The following is a 14,594-nucleotide window of genomic DNA, read 5'->3' on the forward strand; positions in this document are numbered from 1 at the left end:
CTCTCTCTATCTATCTATCTATCTATCTCTCAAATTGCCATCAAGAGTAGCCAGCTTCTACATAGAGTAATTCTTAATTGGAACATAAAATACTTAGGTTTATAAAATTTCTGTTATTTTCTTCTAGTTTTATATTTGCATTAGTTTGTCTTGAAAAGGAAAAAAATATCTAATCTACTTTATCACAAACTTATCATATCATTTATCCATTCTTTTTTTACACATTTTTACACAAATGCATGATATATGATAGTTTGTGCATGGTAATTAATGGATAAAAATTCTTTTTACAGAAAAAATAGGATCATAAGTTTGAAAACATCCTTAGAGAACATTTTATTCAACCTCCTTTATATACCATTTTTTTGATTTACAAAGCACTTTCTTCACTACAATCCCATCTTCCATAAGGTAAAAAAAAGACACTTTTTAACCAAATTCCCATCAAAAAGGAATATTGATTAGTGAAGTAAAAGTGATGTCCACCTTTAGAAAGAGTGAAAATATCACTTTAGCTTTCAAAAATAGCCTGATCCTAACTCTTTCCTATTCCTCACCCATCATATCCAATCATAGTGCCAAGTCTTATTAATGCTTCCTCTCCAAATCATGTCATGTATACATCATACTCATTCTTGTTGTTAGCATCCACGTATACCTCTGTGGGGTTCTACGCACTGTCTTCCATGATCTACCCCCTCCCTGCCACTCCCAGCACTATCTCTACACATACAATGCTACTTTTTTTTCAGAAATCTTTTCTCTTCCTTGGTGGTAAAACTCAAGTGCCATACCTTCCATCAGTATATTTCTATTTTCCTCAGCTAGAAGGGGATCCTACCTGTTCTACTCATTTTATCCAGATTTGAACTCAGGTTCTCCTGACTCCAGGTCCAATATTCTATCCTCTGTACTACCTGTTGAATATCAAGTAAAATGATAAAAAAATTAAAATTGAGTATATATTTAACCAACAGAAAACAAGTAGATCCTGGTGTGTAAGTTATCAAAGCATAAACTGTCAACTTTTTGTAGCATCAAATAACTAGAAATGTAGTAGAACCTCAGTGACTGAGGAATAGCTAAGCAAATTGTGGTACATGAATACAATGTGTTATTATTACTTTAAAAAAAGTAATTGATAAATGCAAGGAAGCATGGGAAATATATCTAAATCTATACAAAATAAAATAAAATCAAGAAAATTATGTGTGTGTATGTGTGTGTGTGTGTGTGTGTGTGTGTGTGTGTGTGTGTGTGTGTACACACACACAGAGGGGAAGAGAGAGAGAGAGAGAGAGAGAGAGAGAGAGAGAGACTATAACAACATGAACAGAAAGAACACCAACAAATGGTTTTGACAGACTGATGTAAATTTATAATATCCAAAGTTGAACCCAAATAGTCTCTATGAAACCACATCTCCCTTACTTCTTTGGAGAGTTGAGGGGCTAGGTATGTCAGACATTAAATACACAGTTTGAAAAGGAATTGGTGTGTTCATTAGTTTTGTTAAACTATTCTTTTTTCATATATACATTATATAACATACATACATATGCACACATGTATACATGTATGTATGTGTATATACATGTGTATATGTATATATATGAAAGCTCTCTGAGATGGGAAAGGGGAGGGATATATTGAAAAATATAATTTATGTAAAAACACAAGCTATCAAGAGCAAAAGAATACAAGAATAAATTGTCAATGTGTAGTCAGGTTGTAGACTAATTAAACAGTAGGTCAAATTTAACCCCAAAAATGGAGCAAAAAGGTTAAAGATCAGTAGATATTATGTACTACAACAGTGCCCGTCTAAGCTATTTAAACAAGATGTTGCAGCACTATTATTTAGGGACTAATATTAATTAGGAAAGTTTAACTGATGTATAATAGTCACCCCAATGAGAAGATCTAAACAGCCAAGAGGTTGCCCTAGTGAACAAAACACCTTATCTTCTCATTAAGCCAAGATGTGGCCCCAAGGAAATAGTAATTTACAAGATAGGCTTACTTGCAGAATATTGTATGAGACAAATGGTAAGCAGCATCTCTTCACAAATCAGAAAGTGTACTGGAGGAGGTGACACACAAGACTAGAGGAAGCCAGTTGGGTTATTCCAAGGGCATTTATAGATAAATTACAGAGAAGACAACAAATACACACAAAATTAAAGGGAAAAATCAACAGCATTTCTTAAGTGCCTGCTGTGTAGAGGTACTGATCTAAGTGCTGAGGATGCACAGAAAAGTAATGTAGTTCCTACCCTCGAGGGGCGAGTCTATTGGTCAATCTACACATGTTGGTATCATTTCTGCAGTGATCTAGTCTTATCTAGATGACAGTGAAAACCCAGCATGTTTGGATTAACATCACTGTATGGCATATACCCTGTATGGTATATGCAACATACCCTGTATGGCATATGGATAAAAAGATCAAATGAACAGCAGAAAATCAAGTCAGAAAGGGCAAAACAAAAACACATTTAAAAAATCAACTGGGGACACCACATTTTTATAGGCATTGAGGGAGATTTTTATAATATGTCCTTATGATGAAAATAATACCAACAGAACAGACAAGATCACAAATGTTCCTGTTTATGGGTGAAATTTGTGCCCTCACTACAGTGGAAAGTATATCAGTGAAAAGATATTTATAAATAAGATTTATGTTGTTAGGTGTGAATAAGTTGAGATTTATATTATATCAATGAAAACTCTTATTCATTGCACCCTGAAATACAGAAAATTATGGAAAGTAGAAAATAAAATGACACATCCTGAGCATATAACATCGTCTGTCCTATAAAATGTGAACTACTTGAGGGCAAAGGATCTTTCATTTTATATTTATATCTCTAACCCTAGGATAGTGTCTGGTATATATATATATAATAGGGGCTTAATAGTTGCTCATTGATTGTCTCACACTTAATACACATTTTTTGAATCGAAGAGAATTCAAATGAAATGTAAACAATGGAGAAAAAGCTAGGTATAGGCAGGTATTTATTTTAGATTTTAGAAAAGCAATTTCAATATTTTCAGATGAAAGCTAGATAGGGTTACATGGCTAGAGATGCCCAAATGGAAAATAGGTCAAGAAGGAAGGAAGGATATAAAAAATCAATACTGAAACAATATGGTCAAGCCTACTACCACTTATTAATAGCTTACTATCTGTGACACACGTTGTTAAATGTGAAGGTTACAAAGAAAGGCAAAGTTGTTGCCATGAGAGTTCCAGATGAAGGCCGAGAAGCAAAACATAAAGATTGTTACATCTTCTGTATTTGTATCCCTAGGATATCACATAGTGCTTGGTACACACTAAATGCTTTATAAAGACTTGCTTGATTACTGATTGATTGAAAGTGATATTGCTTAATACAGACCTCCCTATTGACCCATGATTTAAAAGGAAGCCCCCAGGATATTGAAGGAGAGGTCTATTATTTTACAGACTCAAATGTAATAAGAATGAAGATTCAAATTCAAAACCAGCAAAGTATTTTGCATGTAAGGAGTGAGAGCTTATGTTCCACCTTTGCAGACTTTGCCACCTCAGTGGATTTCATAGGAAAGAAAAGCAAGCAGAGAAATTTTCCATAAATAAAGACATTTGACTTCAGTAGGAGAACCATTGACCAATATGATTATTGATTCACTTGCCTAGAGCTCTTGTTTTATGCTTAACATGGAGCACGAAGTTTCAAAGAAGCAAAGTTATGCAATGTTTTCTCTCACTATATCTCCTTAGTCACTTTCAACAAATCTTTGATTATGCATTGAATTTTATGGTAACTCTTCAATTAAGTTCAGAAAATACCTCTGAAGTTACAGGCCTGATCTTTGATTCAAAGATTTGTCAGTCTTTTAGATAGTTCTTGGTGATCTAAGACATAAGAATATACTCTTCATCTTTGGAAATGAGAGCCTACAAAGTCATAATTTTTAAGAGAACCTTTTTATTTAAAAAAATAAGGCAGTTGTTCATCTCTGTTTGGAACATTACAAGATGTGGCAATCAAGATTTTGTAAAGTTACAATAAAAGAATTCTATATAAATTCTGAATTCCTTTGCCATCTGGAATGTTGAAGGCTAATGGCAGACTTGTTGAATTACTTTGAAGTAAATTAAAATTCAAAATGAAATTATATCTTCAAAGCAAATCATTCCTCCCCTTTCAGTTTCCTTTTTCAAAAAAAAAATTAATTGTGCTAGTGAATGTGTCAGATGCTGACTCTGAGGTCAGAAGACCCAAGTTTGAATTTGACTCTGCCGTTCACATTTATGACCTTGGAAAGTATATTTGTCTTCAGTTTCTGCACTTATAAAATGAGTGGGTTGGACTACAAAACATTTAAGACCCTTTTCAGCTCAAAATCTGTGGTCATATGTCCTATTCTCTTACTTGATTCTTTTAATGGTATCATCATATAGAATTTATAACCATAAAATTTCTATTACATCACTGAGTGTTGTTATAAATATTGATTTCTTGCATCACAAAAGCAATTTGCCAGGACTAGCCAGATCAAGATTATATTTAAGTTTGCTAATTAAAGCCTCTTTAAATTTTTGCCCTTTTGAGAAATGTGGGGTTAATTCAACTGCCCTGTGATATGTGCAAAATAAATGTGTGTTTTCATTTATACTTATAATGATGATGATAGTAAGATGTTTCTGGTTTTTTTTCCCTTTTTCCTTATCATGAAATTGTGAACATTTTGGTACAGTGGAGTAAAAATAATAGATTTATAGTCAGAATATGAGTTCAAACTCTAATGACTTCACATTCCTGGGCCTGTTTCCTCATCAAAATGAAGGGTTGGTCCCTTTTCAGCTCTAAATAAATACCATGTTCAGCGTTTAAGTGAAGATTGAACTGTATGGTTTTGTAGCTGGTGCCAATATTAGGTGCTCTGTCTTAGTAGTTGCCTTATTTTCCAGCATTAAGAATTTATATTTAAAACAAATCAAATTAATAATTTTATCAACAACTTAGCTGAGTCCCGGAAGTTTGTGTATTTGTATAAGTGATTTATAATAACATTTTTGGAAGTAGAAAAGTAGTGTAAATTGAATTAGTAGAGGAATTGTTTTCAATTGAACAGTATAATGAAGGGATTTATACCCTATCATGCCTAGGAACCCTTTAATATCTAACTTTCTATGATCCTATGTATATTCATGAGATGAAATGATACTTGGATTTCCATAAAACCCATAAAAATTGATCTCTTCCGGATACTCTCTAATTTATTTGTGACTTACCTAAAATATAGGGCAACTAGATGATGCAGTGGATAGAGTGCTGAGCCTGGTGTCAAGAAGACTCCTCTTCCTGAGTTTAAATCTGGCCTCAGATACTTACTAGCTGTGTGATGCTAGGCAAGTTAACCTTGTTTGCCTCAGTTTCCCCATCTGTAAAATGAACTGGAGGAGGAAATGGCAAACCACTCCAATTTCTTTGCCAAGAACACCCCACCTGGGGCACAAAGAGTTCGACATGACTGAACAACAAGCAACAACCTAAAATAAGTGCTCAGAGGTGACCAGAGCATCCTAAAATTTGAGATGTGAGCTCACTAGACTAGAGTACAATGGGGATATCACCATCCTACTCCTATTCAGTCCTATGTAATATAGCCTAAAGTTACATTATATTTTTGGCTATTGTTTCATATTAAGCTTGCAACCCACAACTCCTTTTTCCTGAATCTTTTCAGACAAATTTCTTTCTAGCCATTCGGGTTAAATTTTCTGAGCATGAGAGCAAGATTTTGCATTTATTCTTATTAAATTTCATGAAATCATCTTTCCCCCAATGTTCTAGCCTGTCTGGAACTCCCAGAATCTTATTCTGACATGCAATATTTTGACTAGCTCTCATAACTTTGTGTTAGCTGTCATTAGAGGCAACCAGCTGGTGTAAATGGATGGAGTGCTGGGCTTGGTGCCAGGAAGAAGTGAGTTCAAATTTGGCCTCAGACATTTCCTAGTTCTGTGACCTTGAACAAATCACTTAACCTCTGTTTTTTTTTCGGTTTCCTCAATCATGAAATAAGGATACCAATAGCATCTACATTCCAAAAGTTATTGTGAGGATCGAATAACGTAAGATTTGTAAAGTGTTTAGCATAGTGCCTATCACAAAGCAGGTGCTATAGAATTTCTTATCTCCCTACTGCCAACTGCAATTTAGAAAAGCATCCATAGGATCATGGCCTTTATGTAGATCATTGCTGAACCGTTTAACAGAACATTGCTAAGTATAGGGGCCTCGATGAGAAACCAACTTTCAAGTTCATCTTTTACCATTAATGACTATTTTGTGTATTTCATCATTCAATCACTCCTGAATCCTCCCAACTCAACTGTCGTCTTGCCAACATCTCTACAAACTTCAAGCATGAATAACATGAGAGATTATTAAACACTTAGTTAAAATCTTGGTAGACTACATCTATTGTATTCCTGTAATATCAATTAAGTTGGGTATCTTTCATTGAGTCTTATTAGGTGCTAAGCCCCAGGCCCAAACCCCTATCAGGTGCTGAGCCTATGTGGGTGTAAAGTCCTAAGTGGAGTTGCTAAGACCAGAGCCAATAGTAAGAGCCTAAGTTCTGGTTGCCAGATGACATTTGATGATGGCTAAAGAACACATTAAAAGAAAGAACAGAACTATTTGCTTAGGGCTCTCACTCTTGGTGGTGTGCTGATGTCGAGACTCCGTTCAGCTGTACTTAAGAGCCCTCCAGCTTATAAACCTGGATGTGCAGACTTTGTTAAACTCTGGTAACTATGCATTGAGATTCGAATCATACAAGGTCTGCCTGTTGATGTTTGTAATTTGTTTGCATTGGCTCTGAAGCTCAGGGTGCTGGCTTTTCCCCTGAGCTGAGTGAATGACATTTATATGTTGGATTAAAGTAAAATTGTTAACCCCTTAATGTTGCTTTCCTTAGTAAAACAGATCAAAAGAATCTGGGCTTGCAGCATTCCGTGTGCTGGTTGTTGTTGGTTTTACACAGCCACAGTAGCTGCTAGCAGATTGTTGCAACAATTCCTCTTGTCTTACCAGCCTAATACCCTGTAGGAAAAAAAAAAGAAATTATTTTAGTTTGTCCTGATTTCTTCTCAATTAAGTAAGGCTTTGGGTCTTTTTCTCACTACTATTTTAGGAGTTCAATAATCATCTGGCTAATTGTATGCAGATTCGATTCTCACCCTTTTTTTCAGTATGTTTGCCCTTCTTAATCCTCTAGCATTTCTTTAGATTTCCAAGATCTTTCAATGCTAGTGCTGATAGTGGCTTAGCAGTCATATTTGTCAATATAGTCAGGACCCTAGGATGCAGTTCATCTGGGCCAGGTCCCTTAAATCCTTAACGTATGTTGGGAACATTCTATTTTTTTTCTCTTAGTTCTGGTCCAAGCATCATTCTCCCAGGTAAAGATAAAAGCAGCAAAATAATAGTTGACCAGCCTTGTTTTCTGTCCATTTTCTAACATTACCCAGTACAAAGGAAGCCCCCTGAGGAAAGAGACTGCTCCATTTTTGTCTTTAGACACATAATAAGCATTTGAATTGAACTGAATCACCCCATCTTCCCTGAGCAGAGGTCGCATCCCATCCTGTCTTTGATCTTCCTCTTTTACCCACATAGTTAAATAAATTCATGCTGTTGCCTTTAGCTTTCCTTGCTGTCCTCAGCTCATTTTAACCTTTAATGCTCCTGACATTCCTCTTAAAGGTCTGTCCCATTCTTCCAGGTTGTATCTCTATTCTTGTACTTTTTCTATCTTCTTTACATGCCTTTAAAAATTATTGGGTAATTATCGCACTTCCATTTTATACCACATTCATTTCTAAATATATTCATCCCTCTTTATCCCTACCAGCAAGCTTTGACATGTAATAAGTGCTTAATAAATGCTGTTTCCGTTCTTCTGTCCATTCATCTTTATAATAAAGAATTTTTTTAAAAGAAAGAAAGGGCAGTCGAACAAAACTAGCCAGCACATCAGTACTTTCTGACAGTGTATGAAATGTTTGCACTTAAAGTCCCTCTTGTCTCTAAGGAGAGGGGAGAAATGTATTTTCTCCTATCTTCTCCAGGGTCAAGTTTTATAACTGCAATTATATAGGGATCAGGTTTTGTTATTGTTGGAAGAGAAGTACTATTCTTCCTTCCTTCCTTCCTTCCTTCCTTCCTTCCTTCCCTTCTTTCTTTTTAACCATTGTTTGTAATCACTGTGTATATGCTATTCATGGTTCTGCTTACTTCACACTTTTAGTTCATATGTGACTTTTCATCTTATGAATTAATTATATTTGTTGTTATGACACAGTAACATTCCATTTTATTAACAAACCACAGTCCATTTATTCATTCCCTCATCAATGGGCAGATAGCTTTTTATCCTGTTCTGTTTGGGGTTTTGCCACCTCACAGTGTTGCTATTATTTTTTTGGTGTATGGGGACCTTTATTTTCTATATTTCAGCTTCCTCTTGTATCCACTACATAGTAGGGTCCCCAGGTCAAAGAATATGTAGCACCTCTCTCATTTTTTAGTATCATTCAAAATTGCTCTCCAGAACAGTCGGCTGATTCAGTGTCAGAAGTAGTGTACTAGTGGGCCATATATGTGAGTTTTCCCTGTACATATGCATTATGTCTTTAGAAAATTCCTTTTGTCCTGTTCATGGGATTTTTTTCTTTGTATCTTCATTGTTTCATTTTCTTAAACACTTTTTGCTTTGTGATATTGCTTGCAATTTTCTGTCATTCTCTTCCATAGTGTTTTGCAAGCTATCTTTTACTATAAGCTGTTATACTGGCTATCATGTCTCTGTTTCACAGAGAAATTGAGTCTTTGCTGACTGAGGTAATTTCTGAGGCTGCTAGAGGCCTCAATCTGGTCTGTAGATAGAGTGCTGGACTTGAAGACAGGAAGACTTGATGGAGTTCAAATACTGCCCCAGACACATACTTAGCTATGTGACCCTGGACTAGTCTCTCAAACTCTCCCAGTCTCAGTTTCCAGATCTGTAAAAGGAAGACATTAATAACTCATAACTTCCACAGTTATTTTGAGGTAATAATGAGATAACTTAGGTAAAGTGATTTGCAAATTGTAAAGTGCTATATAAATGCTAGTTATTGTTATTATTATTTTTCTGGAATCTCTAGACCTCCTTTTGAAATGTGTTTTCTATTAGACTTCTCTAAAATGTGTATATATCTTGACCTTTGTCCACTTCTTATTTGGGGGGGAGAAAATAGTTAAATAGTTAAGTTTAGAGCTGTGGTTATCACATGGAGTGGCTTCTACTCCCTGTTCTTTCTTTGAATTTGATATTAAATTTGACTTTTTCTCTAACTGGTTGATGATCTGGTTGCAGAGACAGCTCATTCTGAATTGTTTGAATTAGTCCTTATTTATTTTAGAAAATAGTGTGAATTTTGGTTGTTAATCCAGTGCTTCTAACCTTCTTCTTGGAGAAAATATTGTATTTCTGGAGGGAGAAATATGTCTTTGGACTTTGCATTTCTGAGTAACATGGTTCAAGGTATAGGTTAACTTTGTTTGGATACTCTTGCTAATTACTTTTATAACTGAGTATCTCAAAACCACCAAATAACTTCAGGGTAGTCTCTTTGCTTCTAATCTTACTGAACTCTACAAGGTGACCAAGCACCCTATTAAATTATATTTCCTGTTGCCTTTGGGTTAAATGATTAAATTGATTCTTCTAATCAACTCTCTAAGGAGAATATGTTAATGATTCACCCAATGTGCTGACTGTCAAGATGGATGGTTGTTGGACGTAGATTGCTTATTAAGGGTACTAACAGTTAATGAGTAGCTTGTAAGTAATCTAGGAATAGTCTTTTGCTTATCTCCTGCTCCCTATTTTTTTCATCCACTTCATCACTATTAGCATGAAAACGAAAGAGGAGCTCATTTTGGTATTTATATCTTTTCATTTGACATATCACATAACATAGACATTTAATATTAGTTTGTTGAATTATTTAATTGGATTGAAGTTAATTGAAAACTTAAGAATATACTGCATTTTTATCTGTTATTAAGTCTGGAAGCAACTCTGTACCCAAAGAAAGATCATCTCTACATAGCACAATGGAAAGTCTTTTTATAATCATTATATTTGTTCCATGAACAATAGAAAATTTGCTACCAGAACCTATGTTCAAAGTCTTTTCCATCTTGGCAGACACTGATAGAGATTATATCTGATGGCATAGACCTTGAGGACAGACACTAACCTTCATGTTATGTTGAGATTTCAGAGAAAAGCTTTTGTGGAGGAATTTTACAAAATTTATTGATAACACTAGTGGAACATAGATGAGGGGAAAAGTTAATTCAAAGGCACATTCTACAAAGTGGATTTCTTTCAAAGTTCTAATGTAGGTGCACTTTTAATAAGCCACTGTAGAATAACTGGGCTAATTCAGATTTTCTAAGGTTATGCTCCAAATTTCATCTGTTCAGATCAGAAGACTTTTCATTCAGCTATAAAATATTAGAGCATTACTTTGACTTTTTCAGTAGTATAATTAAGGTTCTTTTTTTTTCGCCTAGTCTGTAGTGACAGATCAAGTGTCTTAGGTTCCATTTATCATTCAGTTAAATTATTTTTTTTCATATATAAATCATCAAAGTAACATATCATTTGGTATTTTTTTCCTACCTCCGCTGGACTTTTGATCTGTGTCTTTCCTATAGATCATAGGCTCATAAGTAAAGAAAACTGTTACTTCTTTTTGACAGATTGTTGAACATCTATCATTTTCAGTTCTTGGAATTATAAAATCCCTCAGAATTTAGTTTTATCTCATGCTTTATCTGGCTAATTTTCACAGAAATCCAAACTTGGGTTTGAGAGAAATGCACTGAAAATGAATGATTCAAATGATGTTGAGGAGGAAGTGGTGCTTTTGGTTTTCTGAGATGGGAAACAAGAAGAAAAAAAAAGCCTACCCTCCTCCAACTTCTCTAGGATATATTCTTCATTTCTTTCTTCCATTGACCAAAGAACTGTGTCTACAAAGCAGGTACTATATGTCATGAGTGATTCCAAAACTACATTCTAGTAGATAGTGACTTCCTAGAGCAGATGGGTTACTCTCTTCCCAAGGTTTTAGAATAGAAATTTGTGAAGTAGAATGAGAAAGATCCTAAAAATGTTGTTTTTTTCTCACACAATATGTTAATTAGTATTGAGATATGTATATATATATATATAGTTAATCATTATTGCTAACATTTATTTAACTTTAAGATTTGCAAAGTGTTTTATATATTTCATCTCATTTCATGCTCACAACAACCTTCTCAGTTTTAGAGAAGTCAAGTGACTTGCCCTAAGTCACACATACGCAGGATTTGAACTCAGGTCTTCCTGAATGCAGGTCTAGCACTTTATATGCTGTACCACCTGACAAGATTTATTAACCCATTTTCAATATGTATGCAAGAATGAATGCATTGAAGGCATACTTTCGTTTGAGTAAAGACAGCTCTGTTTTCAATGCCAATGCTTTCAATAATTTTGGTTTTGATGGTGTCATATAGTATGTGGGGAAGGTGGAATTAGCAGAGAGCTAGGATTTTTTTTAGTATACATGGCTTTCCTTTATTTATAAATCAATACAATAAATCAAAGTCCAATCTGATGGTGAAAAATAAAATGTCACTTGCTTACATAGTTTCTGATACAATAAGCAAACACATAGTGCATATCATAAAATATCTCTGAACATAGAATATCTCCTGTTTGACATTCTCAGTCCTGAGAACATCTTTTGCTGAAGCACCCATTCTGAGCTCACTTTTCAATTGACATTTTTCTCTCCCTTCATGCTCTCTTCCCGCTAGATTTGCCAAATTCTGTTACAACTCATTGCTTCCTCTCTGCTCTACCCTTAATAGCTGTTACAGTGCATAGAGCATTGGACCTAGAGTCAGAAAGATCTGAGTTCAAATACTTACTCAGACTGCATATGAAATTAGCCTCCTTTAGTTCTAGTAATTCTGTTCTAGATGGCACCATGTTACATTTTTACTAAATTTTAATTGCTTGCACTCTGCAGTGTTTAAATCAAACTACATAAGATGTTGAAAATATCCTGGCCCCAAAGGACGGGAGTTAACTACAGTGGTGTCAAAGAATAGGGAACATTGCCATAAGCTACTGGGATCAAACATTATTCCACTGACCACAGTTACTGGATGAATCAAACCCAACCACAAGATGTTTTAGCAGAAGAGTAATTAACTCGTCACTACTGTAACATGCACGTCGAGACTTTTTTTCTTAAATTTCAGTGCAATTTTTGCCTTTGTCATTTAGCCTCTAAAATTGTGTTTAGGGCCAGAGGGAAGGAAGGGGAGGGAAAAACAGGGTAGTTATCATTTTGTACTTATTTAAACTGTATTTTCTTTAATTCCTGCCAAGAATCTAATTCTCACTGGTTAAGTAAAACTATTGGAAAGTTTAAAATGAAAAACAATGAATGCAGTTAGAATCATTCATTTTCCTACTTGGAAGGGACCTTAAGAGTCTTCTGGCACCCCCAAACCTGAATAGGAATTCCCTACACATAATCAGTCATCCAAGTATGCCTTGAAGACTTCCAACTCTTCTCATTCATATTCTCATTCCCCTTCTCCTTCTCCTCCTCCTCCTCCTCCTCCTCCTCCTCCTCCTCCTCCTCCTCCTCCTCCTCCTCCTCCTCCTCCTCCTCCTCCTCCTCCTCCTCCTCCTCCTCCTTCTCCTTCTCCTCCTCTCTCTCCCTCTCTCTCCCTCTCTCTCTCTCTCTCTCTCTCTCTCTCTCTCTCTCTCTCTCTCTCTCTCTCTCTCTCTCTCTCTCCTCTCTTTCTCTCTCTCTCTCCCTCTCTCTCTGTCTCTCTCTCTCTCTCCTCTCTTTCTCTCTCTCTCTCTCCCCCTCTTTCCCCTCTCTCTCTCTTCCTCTTTCCCTCCCTCCCCCTCTCTCCCTCCCTCCCCCTCTCTTCCTCCCTCCCCCTCTCTCTCTCTCTCCTCCCTCTCCTTCACCCCCACACAAACCTTGGCTTTATTGCCATTCTCCTCCTATTGAAGATTGGACCAGTACAGCCAAATACTGGTCTTACAATATTGTAGAATCATGAAATCTTAAATGGGGAATTTAAGATGATCTACTCAAACTTTCAGCCTTTAGGAAACAAGTCATTCATCAGATGATGATCAAATTAGGCATTATTATCATAGGTCTTATATGATTAGTCTAGCAAATATTGTGAAATTCCTTTCTAGTGTAGATATGGAGGGAAAGGACTATGCCCCACTTTATGTTAACCATGTTATATCAGTCTTTTACTCTCTAGAGCTTTATATTTCTGAATCATTGTGTCATGGATAGGGGTAGAATATACAAACTGTGTGGAGTGCCATAACAGCTTCTACAGTCTTTCTAAAATGGTTTCTTACTCAACTTACTTCTCTCTGTCCTCATAAGAAATTATATCCATACCACTATTTTCTGCCATTTCTTTTAGGTCATGAAAACTTAATATCTCTGCACAATTGGTTCTCCATGCTTCCATTTGTCATTTATGATATTGATGTATGGGATACCTTTTTTCTGCCCCTGTAACCAAATGCAGATTTAAGTCCCAGGACCTGGTTTATTTAAAATTTCACTATCATGACTGTGCCATCAAGATGTACTGCATGGGCATGGAGTCCTTCCTCCTTGCCTTCTTGTGGGGTTGTAACATCAATTCCAGTAGAATAAATATCTAAAGAATGTCATCGTTCACAGGTAGTTCCAGGAGTAAGAAGTAATGTCAGCTCAGGCTACTTGTGCTTCCAGGGACTAAATCAAGAAAGATTTACCATATGTACATACAGACACACACACACACACTGCCTCAAGGGAACCTGTAAGACAGGCTGCTTAAACTGGAGGCTTAAAAGACTCTCATTAATCTTCACAAGTCTTATGTCTGATATCAAAGTCTATGGGAATTGGGAATGGCTTGAGATACTGTCATTTCAGATGCCCACTTTAAATAAATATCATTGACAGGCTATCACCAAAAGGTGATCATTACATTCCATCACATGGGCCCATGCTTTCCTGGACTACCTTCTCTCTTTCACCTTATATCACTACCACCTCCTCAATGGCTAGTACCCTAATATAACTGCCTTACATTTATTTTGCATTCATTTCCACATTGCCCATTCTGTCTCCTCCAGAGAATATATGCTATTTGATAAAACAAATGCACATTCTGTCATCTTTGTAGTCCCAGTACTTATCACAGGGCTAGGCATGTGGTAGGTATTTAATAGTTGCTTACCAATTGGTTAATTGATTAATTATATGGATGTCCAGCTTAATCTAAGGAAGAACCCAAATATTCTTTTTTAAGGATTCCAGACTTTGCTTTTAAGGTTCAATTACCCTCTCTAAAGATTCTGGGGTACCATATGTGCCTGGCAGTGACTGCGTCAAAGCTTTATACAGGCTGATTTTTATCTTAAATGGAATT

At 35.7% G+C, this 14,594-nt stretch overlaps 1 protein-coding gene across 1 annotated transcript in view; it reads left to right on the forward strand.

The window, feature by feature from the left end:
- Window positions 1-14,594, forward strand: part of PLXDC2 (plexin domain containing 2) — a 518,063-nt gene that overhangs the window by 462,302 nt on the left and 41,167 nt on the right. The gene's annotated exons all lie outside the window — the stretch shown is intronic.

Source organism: Trichosurus vulpecula, chromosome 5 (genome assembly GCF_011100635.1).
Source record: "Trichosurus vulpecula isolate mTriVul1 chromosome 5, mTriVul1.pri, whole genome shotgun sequence".
NCBI lineage: Eukaryota > Metazoa > Chordata > Mammalia > Diprotodontia > Phalangeridae > Trichosurus > Trichosurus vulpecula.